The sequence below is a fragment of the Eriocheir sinensis genome, chromosome 41 (assembly GCF_024679095.1).
Source record: "Eriocheir sinensis breed Jianghai 21 chromosome 41, ASM2467909v1, whole genome shotgun sequence".
NCBI classification, from domain to species: Eukaryota; Metazoa; Arthropoda; class Malacostraca; order Decapoda; family Varunidae; genus Eriocheir; species Eriocheir sinensis.
In genome coordinates, this window is record NC_066549.1 from 10,086,154 (window position 1) to 10,103,653 (window position 17,500).

A 17,500-nucleotide genomic window follows, 5' to 3' on the forward strand; every position below is an offset into this window, starting at 1 on the left:
TGGGAGAGATGGCCGCTGCAGGTCCGCCCGGCCCGTCTCCAGCTCTCCCCTGTCGACCAGCTCGACCAGGGCGTCGAACATCACACATCGAGCTCCACGGTAATCTTCATCTCCTCCTGCTGGGCAAGCTCCTGCTTGCAGCACTCGGCCACAGAGGAGTTGGCCTGGACCTTCCTGGCCAGGTAGCCGGCGTAGTTGCCGACCGCGGCGAGGAGCAACTCGTCCGTCGGCGGGTCCGGCTGGTCGTCGGCCAGCTCCCTGGCAAGCTGGGCCAAGATCACCTCGTCGTCCTCCTTCTCCTCTGCCTTGGCCCGGTCCAGGTCGGCCTGCACGTCCCCGGGGAAGAACCCGACGAGCTTCAGCAAATGCAGGCGCTGGGCCAACCTGTTGCTCACCATGAAGTTCTGCACGCTCGTCCAGTTGTGGGGAAGGGTACAGAGACGATAAATAACTGTATGTCCTTTACTTGGAGATTAAACAGAGGCAGGACCTCGATAATCCTTTACAGAGAAGTGCCCAGCTGACTGCGTGCCTAAGCGAGTTAGGCGACGCGAACTGAGCTGAGTTGCCATGTAGGCACTAACTAAACGTACATTTCTTGTTTCCTAATACGTAAAACTGTGGACTTCACTATCCTACAGTTATCATTCATTTTACGTAAAGATTTCAACCTAAAGTTACGCAAATTTGCCATTTTTTACACAACGTTTTCAAAGTGCACGCATGGTGCTATTTTATATAAGTTACCTTGAATCCTCGACCAAATCACTCTAGAGACACTCCTGCCTGCTTGTATGCACTAAAACTTGAAGATTTCGTCCTGTTTCCACTTAAATTCGGAGTAAGAACGCAGAGTGTGTTTGAGTTGTCGCAGTGAAAGTCGCCATAACAATCGGCCCCTTACGCGAAGCCAGCGCGCCAAGACTGAAGAGATTTCCCGTCAACTAGTTGTGAAGTCTATGGTTTTTATAAAGCAGATTTATATATTATAAAATGTGGTGAAGAACAGGAATGAACGGGGAGTAGAAAATGGAAAATAAAGAAACGAGAGGTAAGAAATAAGAAAAGGTAGAGGGGACTTTGTTCTAAGGGGTTGCCAAGGAAGAGGCAGGCGAGCGAAATTGAGAGGGGAACAGGGAAGATGTGTAACAAGCATCTAGGCAAAAATATATACTTGTCCCGTGAGGAGATGGTAAGAGATACAGCAGCTCGCTCTCTTCATTATTTGAAGGAGGAGGCGGAGAAGGAGACAGATAAGAAGGCGTAGGGGGAAGCGAGGAGGGAGCGTGAGAGCATTAGAAGAAAGGAAGAGAGAAGACAAACAGTGAGTGAACAATAAGGGAAAGCGATGAAGTGACAGCAAGTGTGCAGTGGAAAAGAATGGGACGAAAAAGAGATAAACAAAGGGAAGAGAATGGAGAAAACTAAACGTTGGAAAGAGAAAGGAAAGGAAAATGTGAGTGGGGAACTGGAGCAGGACGAGGAAGAGGAGGATGAGGACGAGAGGACGAAGGAGGAAGAGGTTGGAAACGAGCACGGTGAGGAGGAAGAGGAGGGGGAGGAAATGAGGAGGAAAATGAGGAGGTGAAGGTTGTCTTCCTCAGGGCTCACTTACCTCGTGTGCAGTAAACATCACCGTTTTCTTCGGCTTAATCTCGTTTACTCGGAATATTTTTTCCTTTCATTTTCTTGCTAAAACATAATGCAATTTGGAACTCGAAAAATGAAAGTGCATTAGATAGATTGTTGAATTTTTGATAAACCGAAAGTTTGGGCACTTACAAAAGTCTTGCGAATATGTAATCTTGAGAAAAGCAACGAAGAAATTATAAAAATAATAGGTACGTATTGCTTTCTCTCTCTCTCTCTCTCTCTCTCTCTCTCTCTCTCTCTCTCTCTCTCTCTCTCTCTCTCTTGTGCGTGTGCGTGTGCGTGTGAGTCACACAGACGGTGTGATCACATGATAGACTCGTGATTGCTAGCCAGTATCCTGCCCGAAAGAGTTATCTCTTGAGCTCGGAGGACCGCTCTATGGGAACTGCTGCAACTCACACACCACACACCCCCATCCCACTCGCTCAGGACGGGACAGTAACCGGTCCTGTCAAAAAAAGAGCCTTTAGTGTGTGTGTGTGTGTGCGCGTTCGTGTTTGTGTTTGTAGCCATCATATAGCAGAGCACTGAGAGAGTTACACGCATCAAGTGGCAGGGTATTGGGAATGACCAGGCATTCCACAGATTATAGAAAACTGGGAGGCCTTGACGACCAATATTGCGGGCCCATCTGGGACACAATAATGGAGTTGCGTCCCCCTCGTTAATTTGCATTTGAACGTCCGTGGATTTTCAATCAATATTATAACAAATTACTCAGTCTCTCTAGAGAAATTTCATCCCGATGTATGACAGAGGTCCGGTGTAGCAATTAATAATTATTACTATTAGTGCTACAATTTATTTGATGAGAGAGATACGTGTGTTTATGTGTGTCTGTATATATGTGTGTGTGTGTGTGTGTGTGTGTGTGTATATATATATATATATATATATATATATATATATATATCTATATATATATATATATATATATATATATATATATATATATATATATATATATATATATATATATATATATATATATATATATATATATATATATATATATATATATATATATATATATATATATATATATATATATATATATATATATATATATATATCTATATATATATATATATATATATATATATATATATATATATATATATATATATATATATATATATATATATATATATATATATATGAAATCGCTTCATACGAAGCTGGTGTGGAGGTTAGTCGGGCCTTTCCTTCGTGGCACCTGCCGCCTATATCCCCTTGATGGACCTCCATGACCAGCGTGGCAGCGTGCCGCAGCCTGCATTAGCATGCAAAGAATAACAGCTTTCGCATCGTCTCAATCCAAGAGTCGTGGGCGTAAGGGAGATAAAAGAAATGCTATTTCAAAATAACGACGACGGCGTTGCCCAGATCATGAGTAGAAAAGAAGTACATGTAATATGGACCCTGTAACAAATGGCTCTTTGGACTTTGTTTCTTATATAGTGTCATTGCAGCGTGCTTCTTTAACAAATATTAAAATATATTTATAACCTTTTTATATAGATAAAATACTGAACTTTCATTGTCGTATAATACATGCCACTGACTAATTCTGTAAATAACTGTTCGCATGATTTCACCAAAACGTGCAAAACCTCCCGCCGTTATGATGATATTATTTTACAGGAATATTTCACTTCAAAGTTGGGATTTTTATGCACAGAATAATTGTGTGATATTATACCCTCAACGAACGTGTTAGTAATTCACTAACACGCGTTATGTGAGGAGCTCGGTTCATCAAATATTTTTCATATGTTGTCCTCTCTCTTGCACGAGTCCTGACCATTGTCACATGCTAATATTAATTGCCGATTTTTGTATGTTCTTTCGTCTTTTTTCACTTTTTCTAATCCATTATAGTCATATAGTCATATCCCTCTTTCTCTGGGTACTTCTCCATTTCTTTTCCAGGAAATTGTTTAAAGTCCATGTCTGATCAACACCTCATGACGGGGAGGATGCACTGACTGAATATCCTTCGCTTTCGGTACGGTGGTTTAGAGTCTCTCAAAGTGTTACCGTGTTTTCCAAAACCCGTCGAGCCCTGCCTTTGTACGTCTTATTACTTCCGGTTCTAGTGTATTAGTTGTTCTAAATTTACATATTCATTTACTGTTTCTAGAGCTTCCTCTTGGATGACTATTTGTTCGATTTGAGCATGACTGTTGAACTCATTTTAAGTCTTCTTGTTCATCTTCATTTCCACTTGTAGATTCTCTATGTTTAGTTTTCTTATGCTGCTCTTCACCTCTAGTCTCACTGTAAAGAAAACTACTTAGATATTCGATTCTTATTTTCATTCATTTCTTCATTATATAATGTATTCACCAACACCTTGTTGTCGAATCGCTTTCAAACCGTTACGGTTTTCACCGAGTCGATGCCTTATCCTAGTTCCTGAGTGGCAAGGAAAACGAAAGCGGATGTCTGTACTCATTTACTTTCTCTGTTACGTGACTTATTGTTTCGATGTGATCCATGGTTGAGAACCCACTCTTCGAAAACGACCTTGTTCCTTGGGCTGGTTCTAATCTAATGTTTCTGAAATATGTGATTATGTATGTGCAAAGCTTGTAGATGAGGAAGAGTAAGTTGATAGGATGATGATTTTCGAAAGCTGTCATGTCTCTCTTTTTATGTATAGACTATGGCTACATTTTCCAGACATACAATGAAAAGTTTTTATTGTTTCTGAAGGGTAATTTCTGCGGCGCCCTCCATGAGACTATTCCCATCTTCCCCGGGATTTTTTTTCTTTTCATACTGTAAGTGCCTTTTTAATCTAATATTTTGTTACTTCCGGAATATTTATGTTATATTACAATAATTTTACTTCAATCTGGGGCGTAATGTCTGAATGATACAGTTCTCCGTAAAACTCCTCAACCACATTTATTATTTCGCTCCTTCTTGTATTCGCCGTTCACCATTTCATTTTTTTATGGCATGCATCAGAATTTTCCCTATACCAAGGCTACACTTAAATGTTTTTACACCAGAATCTGAAATTGCTGCTTCATTAATTCTCATCTTGTTGAACTTTCTAACATCCTCAAGCTTTTTTCTTATCTAAACTCCTCCGTCTTGAATCTCCCCCACTTCTCCATCCTACTATCCGTCCAGCCCATCTAATCCCCAATTCCTCACCTAGAACACATCCATCACGGAGGGAAACTTTGAATAAGTCTTATCAACCTCCCCCTAAAACACCTTCCTTCCATTCTCTCGCCTTTAACTCACACACACACACACACACACACACACACACACACACACACTCACTCACTCACACTAACACTCACTCACCACTCCACCACCACCACTCACTCACCTCACTCCACCACCACCTCCACTCACCACCCACCACCACTCACCACTCCTCACCACACCTCACTCACCACTCACCCACCACCACCACCTCACCCACCACCACCACCACCACCTCACACACACCACACACACACACACACACACACACACACACACACACACACACACACACACACACACACACACACACACACACTCACTCACTCACTAAAACACCAAAGACACACACACACAAACACAAACACACACACACACACACACACACACTCACCTCCACCACTCACCACACCACTTATTCACACTCCACCACCACTCCTCCACACACTATTCACACTCACTCACTCACTCAGTCACTCACACTCACTCACCACCACACTCACCACCCACTCCACACACTTTCACTCACACTCTTTCACACTCACTCATTCACTTACTCCACTCACACCACACTCACTCACACCACACTCCACCACCACTCACCAATCACTCCACCACTCCACCACCACTCACTCCTCACCTCCTCACTCCACCACCTCCACCACCACCTCCACCACCACCACCTCACTCACTCACTCCACCACCACACACACACACACACACACACACACACACACACACACACACACACACACACACACACACACACACACACACACCCACTCACTCACTCTCTCTCTCTCTCTCTCTCTCTCTCTCTCTCTCTCTCTCTCTCTCTCTCTCTCTCTCTCTCTCTCTCTCTCTCTCTCTCTCTCTCTCTCTCTCTCTCTCTCTCTCTCTCTCTCTCTCTCTCTCGCGAGAGCGCGCTTGCTCTCTCAGGTATTCGCCCCACACACAAGCAATCAGGAGGGTGGCACCAGCCCTCAAGCGCCTCGCCCGCCCCATTACCTTGACAGGTGTGCGCCTCGCAGCCTCACGCACGTTTTCTGCCTTTATTCCGAACAACGAAAATTCATAATATCTGCGTTTATGCTTAGATATGGTTTTAGTGACGATATTGGTGATGTCTAGTGTAGTGTTAGTGACGGTTATGCTGGGGTGGTTGATGGTGTGCCTGTGATCGTGCTGCGGGGGGAGTGTTTCGTGGTGTTTGTTCCTAAATTAATCTTACACGGTCGTTACTTCCTGCCCATGAGCCGCCGCGGATGTCAGTTTTTGGTTCCATTCATTAACACGAGTCACTCGGCTCATAATGACTTCTTGCTCGCTGGGCCGCCACTGGTCTATAAATTTTCCATAAGAGCTCGACAAAGAAGGCGTTGCCTGGCGGGTTGCCAGTGGGTTCACGCCTCCTTCTGACGCCTCGCTTACTGTAACACATGTTGACATTTTGCCTGTGCTAAATGTTTCACTTCCCGTGATATATGTCGTGTCGGAGAAACGTATGGCTTCTTAAACATAAATTTTTAAAGAAATACTGTTCTGGTTGGTGTTTTCTGAAGTGATGGTGACCTTCAAAGTTTGTATATCGCCCAACAACAAAAAAATGAAACGATGACAATTACTGATGTTTGTGGACGTAGAAAGTAAAGTTTGGAGCATACGCTATATCTGGGTGTGGCGGTGGTGCTCATCTCTGTCTCGCTGGCCCTTTGAGCCTGTGGTGGGAGAGAACCCTTAACCTGACAGGGCCAGTGTAACATCTGAGTTACCGCATTTTACCTTTCCCTGGTTTCCCTACGTACTCATTTATCGACCATCGCGAATGGAAGGATGAACAGCTGAGTGGGCTGCTCGCCGGCTGCCCGGACCGGGATTTGAACCCAGCCCCGCAGATTCGTAGTCAGGGACGCTAACCACTGCGCAAGGAGGCGTTTGTAGACGGAAGTATTGATGTGACTGCTAGCTTGTCGTTTGGTTCCTGTGCTGTTTTGATTGAATTTTGCGAGTAGTAAAAAAATTGCCAGAGAACATGGCGAAGCTTTCCTTGCTTCGTGTGTGTGTGTGTGTGTGTGTGTGTGTGTGTGTGTGTGTGTGTGTGTGTGTGGTGGGCCATAAATTCCAGAGATCAAGGAGAATACACAATTTAGTGTCATATTCTGACCTGCCGCCTGCACAATGATAACGATACATAGCCATCACTACAAGGGAACGTAAGTGGCAGCAGAAAGTGTTTGGGCTGTGCGTGCGTCGGCCATTTATATCAGCGTCAAATTTACAGACTACCACATTATCATTACATTATCATGCTTGATTAAAATAAATCATCGGTAGTCTATTAAAAATATTTATTAGTGGCAAGTAGGTCGACTCATCCGTTACTAAATTCAGCAGCAGATCATTGTCCACTAATATATCTTGCATTAATGAGTTTTCTAATGAAAATTTGATGCTGATGTGAACATGTATTCCATCTGTTTAAACTGCAGATAGTCTTTTACATATGCAGCTGCATATACCATTGTATCTTTTTGACTACAAGTTGTGAGGGAAATCCAATGCAGAATTCTTGAGGACTTATTAAAAAGATCGAACAGCAACTTTTAGGCTTCATAAAAATATCACAGAAGTTCTAATGATCTGGATTTGTCATATCATGACTTTTAAACGTTGATATTGTCACAAATTACTATTATTGTTATTATTATTATTATTATTATTATTATTATTATTATTATTATTATTATTATTATTATTATTATTATTATTATTATTATTATTATTATTATTATTATTAATATTATTATTATTATTATTTTTATTATTATTATTTTTATTATTATTATTATAATAACACTACTACTACTATTACTACTACTACTTTTACTACTACTACTACTTTTACTACTACTACTACTACTTTTACTACTAATATAGCTCCTCCGCGGTTAAGTGGTTAGCACGTTTATATTCGAATCCGCAGGTTTGTGTATGAATCCCGGTCCGGGCAGGCGCGCGCCCAACCCAGCTGCTTATCCTCCCTATCGGGCTGGTTGATAAAGGGTACGTGGGTAAACCTTGGGAAGGTAAACAACGGTAACCTGGATGTCACACATGCCCTGTGTCCCGGGGTAATTAGGTTATTTCCCGCCACAGACTCAAGGGCCACTATGACAGGGATGAACGCCAAAGTACGCCTAGCTTTAACATATACCCCAGTTTTATTTTTCTACTATTACTACTACTGCTACTACTACTACTACTACTACTACTACTACTACTACTACTACTACTACTTCTACTAATTTTGTTGATGTATCCTCCTTATTTCTTATCGTTACGCATGTTCATAATATTGTTAATTTAGTTTTTTGTTTTTGTTCTAGTTCTTTTCCTTCTTCTTCTTCGCCTTCGTCTTCTTTTTCTTCTTCCCCTACCCTTTTTTATCGCGAGAAATCTTTGAATAAATGTTCTTAATTCCCTCAAGTCTTATACGCAGTCACCCCCCCTCAAAAAAAAAAAAAAAGTACACAAGTTATACTGACGTCAGCCAACACAACCCGGAAGAAACGTCGACTTGGTAGATTAAGGAGGAAACAGAGAGGCATACTATGGCGTGAAGATGATAAAGAAAGTAGACGACAAGTACCGCAGCGTCGCACCACAAGACACAACACGTCGGCGCTGAAGGAGGCAAAGCTCATAGTGACAGGGGGACTCATCGGCGGGGGACGGTGCACAGGACACATTGACAGGGGATGAGCCAGGTGACGCAGGGGCCCAGCAGGCGTCTTGGGGCGTAGGAGGAGCAGGGGGAATCGCAGGAGACACAGTACATATTTTATTGTGAGTAAGGTCCCATTGATCTTACAAACATTCTCTCTCTCTCTCTCTCTCTCTCTCTCTCTCTCTCTCTCTCTCTCTCTCTCTCTCTCTCTCTCTCTCTCTCTCTGTCTGTTTCTTTTTTTCTTTTATTCTTTTTATTTTCTTTTTCTTTTTCTTTTTTCTTTTCTTTCGTTCTTTCTTTTTCCTTCTTTCCTCTTGCTCTTTCTTTTTCTTTCTTTCCTTTTTCGTTCTTTTTCTTTCTTTCTCGCATACTGAAACACACACACACACACACACACACACACACACACACACACACACACACACACACACACGTAGAATCTCTGCATTCCACACAATATTAAATAACTGAACAGAAAGTCGGTGTAAGAGTATGCATCACCGCAACACTCGCGCTTCGATCTGTGTTGCCGCCACCTTCGCGAAGCAGAGGTCGTTTTGTGTTATCAGAAAGGCTTTATTCTGGTCTCTTTGTTTTGCTGGCGCTGTCATGGGCAGAAGAGGGTCACGGGGGAAGGAGGGAGGGAGTGAGGGAGGGATGAGAGCCTTTATATTGTATTGGAAAGGAAGGAAGGAAAGAATGGATGGGTGGAGAAAGAGAATAGAGTGAATGCTCAGTGTTCGGGGATCTGTGCTTGTGTTTGTTTGTTTGTTTGTGTTTTTTGTGTATTCGTTTTTCTCTATCTATCTTTCTATCTGTCTATCAATCTCTACCCTTCTCGCTCGCTTGCTCGCTCTTTCTTTCTTTTTATTTTACGCGTACTGATCACGTTGCTATCGTAAAACTCGGTGGCTTTTAAACTTCATCATGACCGCGTTCTTCATTGGCGCTGCGCGACTGCCTGTAGCCAAGAAGTAGCCGTCAGTTTGAGCAAGGTCGTCTGTTAAAAAGTATTGCTGCGGCAAGCTTCATTTTGTGGCCAAGGGAGTAATCTCTTTAGAGCAAGGGAGGCGGCTTAAGGGCAGAAAGCGAACGAAGCCACACACACACACACACACACACACACACAAAAAAAAAAAAAAAAAAAACGCTAGGCGCTGCTCCGACAAAAGAAAACGGAACACGAGGCCAGAGGAGTGGTCAATTTCGGGTGGAGCGGTGATTTGGTAGTCTTCTCTTGAAAGAGTTCAAGTCACAGGCTGGGGGAAATACAGACGATGGAAGGCGGTTCCAAAGTTTACCAGCGGAGGGGATAAAAGAATGATGCTGTTTAACTTTTGCATAAGGGATTTGGATAGAGTAGGGATGAGCAAAAGCAGACTGTCGTGTGCAGCAGGGCCGCGGAATAGGGGGAGGGGAGGTGGCATGCAGTTATTAAGTTTAGAAGAGCAGTCAGCATGAAAATATCGATATAAGATACAATGGAATCATCGCCCAAAGCTCTTCAAAGTTATATAGCTTAGCTGTGTGTTATTTGGATTATTTTTTTCCTTTATACACCACCTTTTCTTTATTTTTTTGACAGTAAAGGAAGGAATTTTACTGCAGAAAGAAATGACGTTTGCTAAATTAATACAAAAGAGTCCGCTAATACAAAAAAGCACGCCAATACGAATAAAAAATGCTCAAATAAAAGCATTAAAAAAAAACGTTATAAAAAAGGCCTTGCCGTAATGTCCTCCCAGAGACTCGCAAATGGTTCCCTTGTGGTGCTTCCCGCATGAAGAGTACAATATTTCTGGTCTCGAGAACAGTTTCCTTCTCTGGGGACATGGTATGTTTCTTGCCGTAGTGTACAAGCTAACCCATGGAGGCTCATTTCCGGTGTACGGGATTCATTGCTACTATAGTGTGCATGTCATAAAAACAAGACTAAAACGTCCAATATATTCCTTGCTTTTACTTCCCTCCTCCTCCTCCTCCTCCTCCTCCTTCCCTTCTTCCTCCTTCTCGAGTCATTTGAGAGAGTACAGCGACTCACTTCGGAAACAATACCGTAGTTGAGGGCACATCCTTATAAGACTTAACGTTTGAAAGGAAGTAACTACGAGAGGGTAGGACAAAGGTTTTCAATACCTAAACAAGTTCAGTAACGTCGGTCACTAAGTTTTGAGCATCAAATTTACCTGAAAATAAAAATAATTTTCAATGAATTCAAGGGAGGGGATGCAGTACAAATATCGGCCGGAGTTTTTTTTTCTCGAACAGTCATTCGTCATTGGAACAGCCCTCCTGCAAAAGCTGTTAATGCAAGAACGATGACGCATTAACTGTTACATCGTTGCGTCAGTAGGGGATCGAACGGTCCCGCATATTCATAAAGCAGGTTCTTTTATCTGTTCCGTAGGGCTGCGACATACCCAACGAACTGGTTTAAAGTCTAAGCAGGCAGCCTCGTCACAAGTCAACAGGCTTTTCACTGCCTGCTCTTCCATGTTTCGTCCTCCTCCTTCTCTTCCTCCACTCCCTCGTCCTCCACCTTTTTTTTCCTTTTCTTCTTCCCTTATCCTCACACTCTCTACCTTCTACTCCTCGATTTCCTCTCCCTTCTACTCATCCAGATATTTGTATTCTTCCTCTTCTTAAAGCCATTCTCCTGTTGATGATAGATGCGCCTCTGTTATCCATGGGTGTAGCAGGTTGTTGTTATGTCTTCTCGTTTTCTTTATTGAGGAAGAGAAGGGGTGTCTCGTCTGAGGCTCTAAGGGTACTGCAATATTAGGGAACAGCCTGCGGCGTTCGGGCTACGGCGGGGCGGGCCGGAGAGGGCCACTTACCTTGGGGGCTGCCGGAGGGGACGACTGTGGGGGAGAAACGGGAATCTTATGAGTGGGCTAAACTTTCAAAACCGGCTGCCAAAAGTGCACATTTTTATGTATATTGCATAAATAAGGAAATATATATAAATAAATATACACGTAGGTATGATAAAGGGTCAAAACACACACACACACACACACACACACACACACACACACACACACACACACACACACATGGCACTTAGCAAGGGAATTGAGCGCGGAATTTTTCGGTTGAGCCGGGTGTGTGTGTGTGTGTAATATAAATACATCGTAGGGATCTTCTCCCCTACCGCTGTATATTAGTGTCGCAGACCAAACAGTTTTGTGTAACGTCACCTTGGAGCGTGAGAGGGTCCGCTGTCTGCCCCGGGCCCCGCGGAAATGAGTCGCGTATTGCTGCCAACTTTGCCTTTAAATATTTGGAAGTACCAAGGCCGATAAGAGAGCATGGCGCCACAATGGTAAACATGTCAGATGCACCATACCGCATTCCCTCCCCCTCTATCCAATGAGATTTATAAGAAATAGTCTTTGATCGTGTGTGTGTGTGTGTGTGTGTGTGTGTGTGTGTGTGTGTGTGTGTGTGTGTGTGTGTACAACGACTTTTGTGACTTATAGAAACTGATGCGTGAGTGGTGGCTGCCCACTTAGATAGGAGAAGGAGAGGCTGCGTTGGATTTTGTGTTCCTCTTCTTTATTTCGGTTGGATAACACAACACAACAGACACTGGACAACATAATTATGGAGTATTATAGGGAGGGCAGTTAATTAGGAAGTAGCTTTTCTCAGCGGAAGTATTTCTGTGATTCTTAATAGATCATTCTACGATTTATATTTAGACCAGGCGAAACAAAAGATGTCTGTCACTCTTAACCATAAGTAGAGTAAGAAAGAAGGAATATAAAATTGGGAATAGAAAGGAATATATACTTTAAGAGAATGCATATACTTGTATTGCTTACTTCATTCTTATTTTACAGTTCATCGAATCCTTATGCTGTGTCAGTATCGCTCACTTCAGTCTTCATATGTTTTATGATTTATTTTTATGAGCTCACTTATTTTTGTGGATGGTGTTGCAGATACCTGAGTTATTGCTTGTAATAACGATAACGTGAAGTTCAGTAAAGATGAAGATGTATAAACCCGAGGCGTTTCAGAGGCTGCACAGGAATGACGGGACTGAGTACAGAAATAGCTGTGATCATAATAGCCCAACGGAAAATATATTTTAAGGATTATGTGAAGGGTTAGAGGTTAGGAAGAGATCTTGAGCTTTTGGCGTGCCTCCAAGGCGGCCTGGGATACGCGTAGGGTGCTGAACCAACTCCTCTAGGTCATAAGTAAAGCAAAGTTGTAGGATCGTTTACCAGTTTGGTCAGTTATGAAGGACGAAAGCCAAATGTGATGATAATCATTGAAATCTTAGATATTTAAGCGAAGGGAGAATGTTCGAGATTCACTCCAATTTTGAATTTATAGTCAGACGGTACTTAAGTGAGATTTACACAACACACACTTTTTATAGTTTTTCCAGCAAAGGAAGCAGCTCAAGGGCAACAAAAACAGAAAACAAAAAAGCTCTCTAAGTGCTGTTCCAGCTTAAAGAGTACAGAAAGATTGGCCAGAAGAAAAGGTCAGTTTTGGTTGAAGAGGTGTCTTGACACTTTCCTTTTGAAAGAGTTGAAGTCGGAGGCAGGGGGAAATAAGAGACGAAGGAAGGTTATTCCAATTTACCAGCAAAGGGGTAGTTGTGGCTGAGCGGTCAGAGTGCGGGCGCGGGGTCATAGAGGACGTCTTGCCCTCCACTACAAGCTGACAATTTTAAGTCATCACCCACATGCTGTCTTGATGACCACCTATCAATCCGGACTTAAGGGGAGGCACAACAACTGGATGAAAAATATTCATAAAAAAAAAAGTTTTCAATATTTTTGTTTGAAGATATTATGGTAGTAGGTAGAATTTTTAGTTCATGACGTCGTGACGTCATGACGTACAACAAAAAATTCACGTAAATTTTAATTTTCACTCTAGAGTTACCAAATTTTGCATGGTATTAGTAGAATAACATATTAACCTACCCAAGACAGTTTTTGCTAAATTCGTTTTAGTTCGTGACCCGCTTTCGCAATTTCATGAAATAATGACGTCACTATTTTTTATATAACGTATCCAGAACAAGACTTTATTATGTACAAGTATGGTGAGTTTCATTTAGATCCATCAAGTTTTTGTGCACAGCTACTCATTGAAGTTAAAATTTGACGTTTTGAGATAAATGAGTTTAAAGTTTTGAGTATGACATTTATTATGGTTATCGAAATTTCGAGGATTTTTTTTTTTTGTTGCGTGTTGCCACCCGTGTATTACTGACTACGGCTTCATTTCTCTGAGCTTTTTTCTATCTAGATATGCGAAATACTAAAATTAAGCGAAACTCTTTAGAAAGGATCAAGTGGCGCTCCATGGGCCAGCATGAGATAAGGAAAATGGCGCCACTATAAAGCCTGCCTGCGCCACTACAGGACTGAGCCCGACAGTAGCAGGTCCCATCAGTTGAGCCTGCCGGCGCTATCGGGCGAACGTATAATAAAAATGATGAAATTATGAAGATGCTAGTTAACTCTTGCATAAAGGATTTAGCACACACACACACACGTATATGGTGGTATATAGAGCAACTATTTTTTTAATCATAGCTACTCTATTCAATTGCTGTTTTGAGTACTGCATCAATATTTTCTTCTTTTAATGTCTTGATGTTCATATATAGATCATTTATGTAAACTGGCGCGTGGGAAGCTTTCTTTTGATTTGTAGATGTGGAAAGTAATAATTTATAGAGTTCACATTTCAGTTTTAACAAAGAGTTTCCTCACCATTTCGCTGCAGCTCTTTCCGTCATTCCATTTTCTCTCTCTCTCTCTCTCTCTCTCTCTCTCTCTCTCTCTCTCTCTCTCTCTCTCTCTCTCTCTCTCTCTCTCTCTCTCTCACACACACACACACACACACACACACACACACACACACACACACACACACTACACTCACACACAAACCCCCTCCACCTCACCCCACACGCACCGCGAGCCTAGCGCCCCGCGAGACATGGGTTGTTGGGGAGGAGCCTCGGCGTCCTCTAAAACCCTTTCACCCTTCCAACATGGCTCTCCTCCACGCTCCTCTGCATGCATATTTTCCCTCAAACGCATGTAGTTATCTATCTTGCACATGTCTTGTCGTCTTTGAAATAGGTAAAACTCTAAGGAAAGTACAACGAACAATTAAAAAGGAAAGCATTATTATTTCATGCAAATCTTCCATCGTAGTTGCAAGGGAGTCATTGCTACTGCCGTCATAGGATATACTTCGGTAAATGTTGCTCTTTGATGTTCTACTTTCTATTTCATAATGCGTGAAGAGCCTGGAGGAGGTGAAAATGTTGGCAATATAACGGTAATGAGGCTGGTGGAAGGAATGACCTGGGAGGTGAGACAGAAGTGGAGGGTGATGAGTGGAGGGGCGTGGCCTCGGGGGGGGAGAGAGAGAGAGAGAGATTGTGTGGGCAAGCGTGAAAGAGACGAGAGCTGGAGGAGGAAAATAAAAGGAAGGAGGAGGAGAAGAAGAAGAAGAAAAAGAAGAAGAAGAAGGAGGAGAAGGAAAAAAGAGGTGTAGTAGTAGTAGTAGGAGGAGGAGGAAGAGAAGGAAGCAGGTGTGTTAAAGGTACTTCTGAATTTTCGAAAATGTCGTGCGTGTGTGTGTGTGTGTGTGTGTGTGTGTGTGTGTGTGTGTGGTAATAAATTAAAGTATCCACCTGTATCTTTTTTGTGCTAGAGGGCTTTTGTGGCTGAGGGCTGATTATGTTTTTTTTCCTATTTCTCTCACTTTATTCACATTGTTTTAATTACTTGTTGCGTAAGGTACTCGGTTATCACTGTTTAACTTCTGTGTGTATGAAATGTGTATTGGTATTTCTATGATTCTTTTACATGTTCTCGTATTTTTCTATTGATTAATTTGTTTATTACTGTTTGATGCAACATTCATTTTACATCCTTAATTACAGTTTTCATTAGGGATGTACCGATACCAAAATTTTGACAGATACCGATACCGATACCCCAATATTTGACCGATACCGATACCGATAACGATACCGATACCCCAATATTTGACCGATACGGATACCGATAACGATACCAATACCTGTGGACTGATTTTTTGATACAACAATTTCAGCAGCTAAAGGGAAATATCAAATGCTTAGAAAAAAAAAGACCCACCACTCGTTGTTCCACCATAGAAGGGAAGAAGGCGAGGGAGGAGGAGCCTCGTGAGGTCTAGTTGACTCGGCAAGGTTAGCTTTACCTTAATCGCCGTACATTTAGGCAGAATACTGTGAAGAAATCCCCAGACCCGGGCAGCGTGCCCCGTTGCTGCCTGTCTGACTGAGGCAGGCAAATGAGGCGAGTGGAGGGGCTCCGCCAATCCCGCGCCGAATCTACTAAACCTGTATTGTACGCGTCCGCGGTACCAAAGGTTGTACTGTATACTAAGTATTATATACTTGTATTCAAAGTAATATGAATCTTATCGTTTTAGGTGATGAAAATTAAATCGCGGGAAATTCCAAACTATGTAGTATTATGATACTAGATAATTACACTTTTCTAATATTTTTTCAACAATTTAGAAAATCCAATTTCTGTTGAACAAAATTATTTGCAGCGAGTGACATGCGACGTACGAAACTCCTTCAAGTATCGGTAGTATCGGCAGAAAATCAGCCGATACCGATACTCTTAGAATGTGCCGATACCACCGAAACCGATACCGATACATCGGTACATCCCTAGTTTTCATTTTATCCCAGGAAAATAATATATATATATATATATATATATATATATATATATATATATATATATATATATATATATATATATATATATATATATATTCATTTGTTTTTTTTCTCGTCTTTTATTGTTTGTAGCTATTTCACTTTCGCATGGAATAGTCTATCCGGATTTTTTTTATGAAACTTCAGTTTTTTTAATTTTTTTATGGCAGGCCTTTTATCAGGTCGTCAATCATATTTGTCACCTCTCTTAAAGTAATTATTGCTTTGTATTCCTGTCATTTTATGTCACTGGTATTTATTCATTAATGTTATTTTATTCGATTTTGCTGACTCGTATGAGACTTCAAGGAACGAAACTATACTTTGTAATAGGAAAATAGCTAATGAACTGAATGCCTCTTAGTAACTCAGATAGTGAACATATATTGTACTTAATTCTTTTCTAGGAGATTATGGATTTATTGAGAGGAAACAAAGATATACGTAGCCAGAGGAACTAAACCAGAATATCCCTAGTTAATAGCTCGTATTTTTTGTTGTGGCCTATTGACATGAAAAGGAATTGCAAGAAGTAAAGAGTTACAATATGAGAGGCACAGAACTATCGTTATGATTTATTGTCTTGTTAAAAGAGTGATAAAGAAAACCCACTGAGAGCGCCTTCAACAGGTTTCTTTCTTTCCTCAGCTGTCTGTGCTCTCATTGTTCCGTGCGTGTCCTCGTGTGTGTGTCTGTGTGTGTGTTTGTGTGTGTAATTACTCTTCCACTTCATGGACTCTTCTTCTGTACCAACTCGTCTTTCTCCTTCCCTCTTCTTTCAATATCTTCCTCCTACTCCTCCTCCTCTTCATTCAACTTCTGTTCGTGCGTCATCACTTTAATCCTTCAAACCTCCTTTTCCTTTTTCCCATCCCTCCTCCTCGTAATCGTCTTCGTCCTCCTCCTCCTCCTCCTCCTCCTCCTTCACGATCTGTTCCTCCTCCTCTTCGTCTTTTGTCTTCTTAGTATCCTCCCCCTCGCCTTTTTAGCCTTCTCCCATTTTTCCTGTTCCTTCTTTTCCTGCCTCTCTTCCCTGGGTCCTCAGTGGTCTGCTGGGAACCAATCACAACTCGGTGACCATCAGCTGTGAAAACCCCCATTCAAAGAAAACGTGGCCGCGT

The 17,500-nt window shown here is 41.9% G+C and overlaps 1 protein-coding gene across 3 annotated transcripts in view; it reads right to left on the reverse strand.

The window, feature by feature from the left end:
• LOC127009629 (probable G-protein coupled receptor No9) overlaps positions 1-17,500 on the reverse strand; it is a 219,498-nt gene that overhangs the window by 115,565 nt on the left and 86,433 nt on the right. For all 3 annotated transcript variants that reach the window (XM_050882864.1, XM_050882863.1, XM_050882866.1), the window contains exon 3: positions 11,446-11,469. The gene's annotated coding sequence lies outside the window, so the exon portion shown is untranslated. The remainder of the gene's footprint in view (positions 1-11,445; positions 11,470-17,500) is intronic.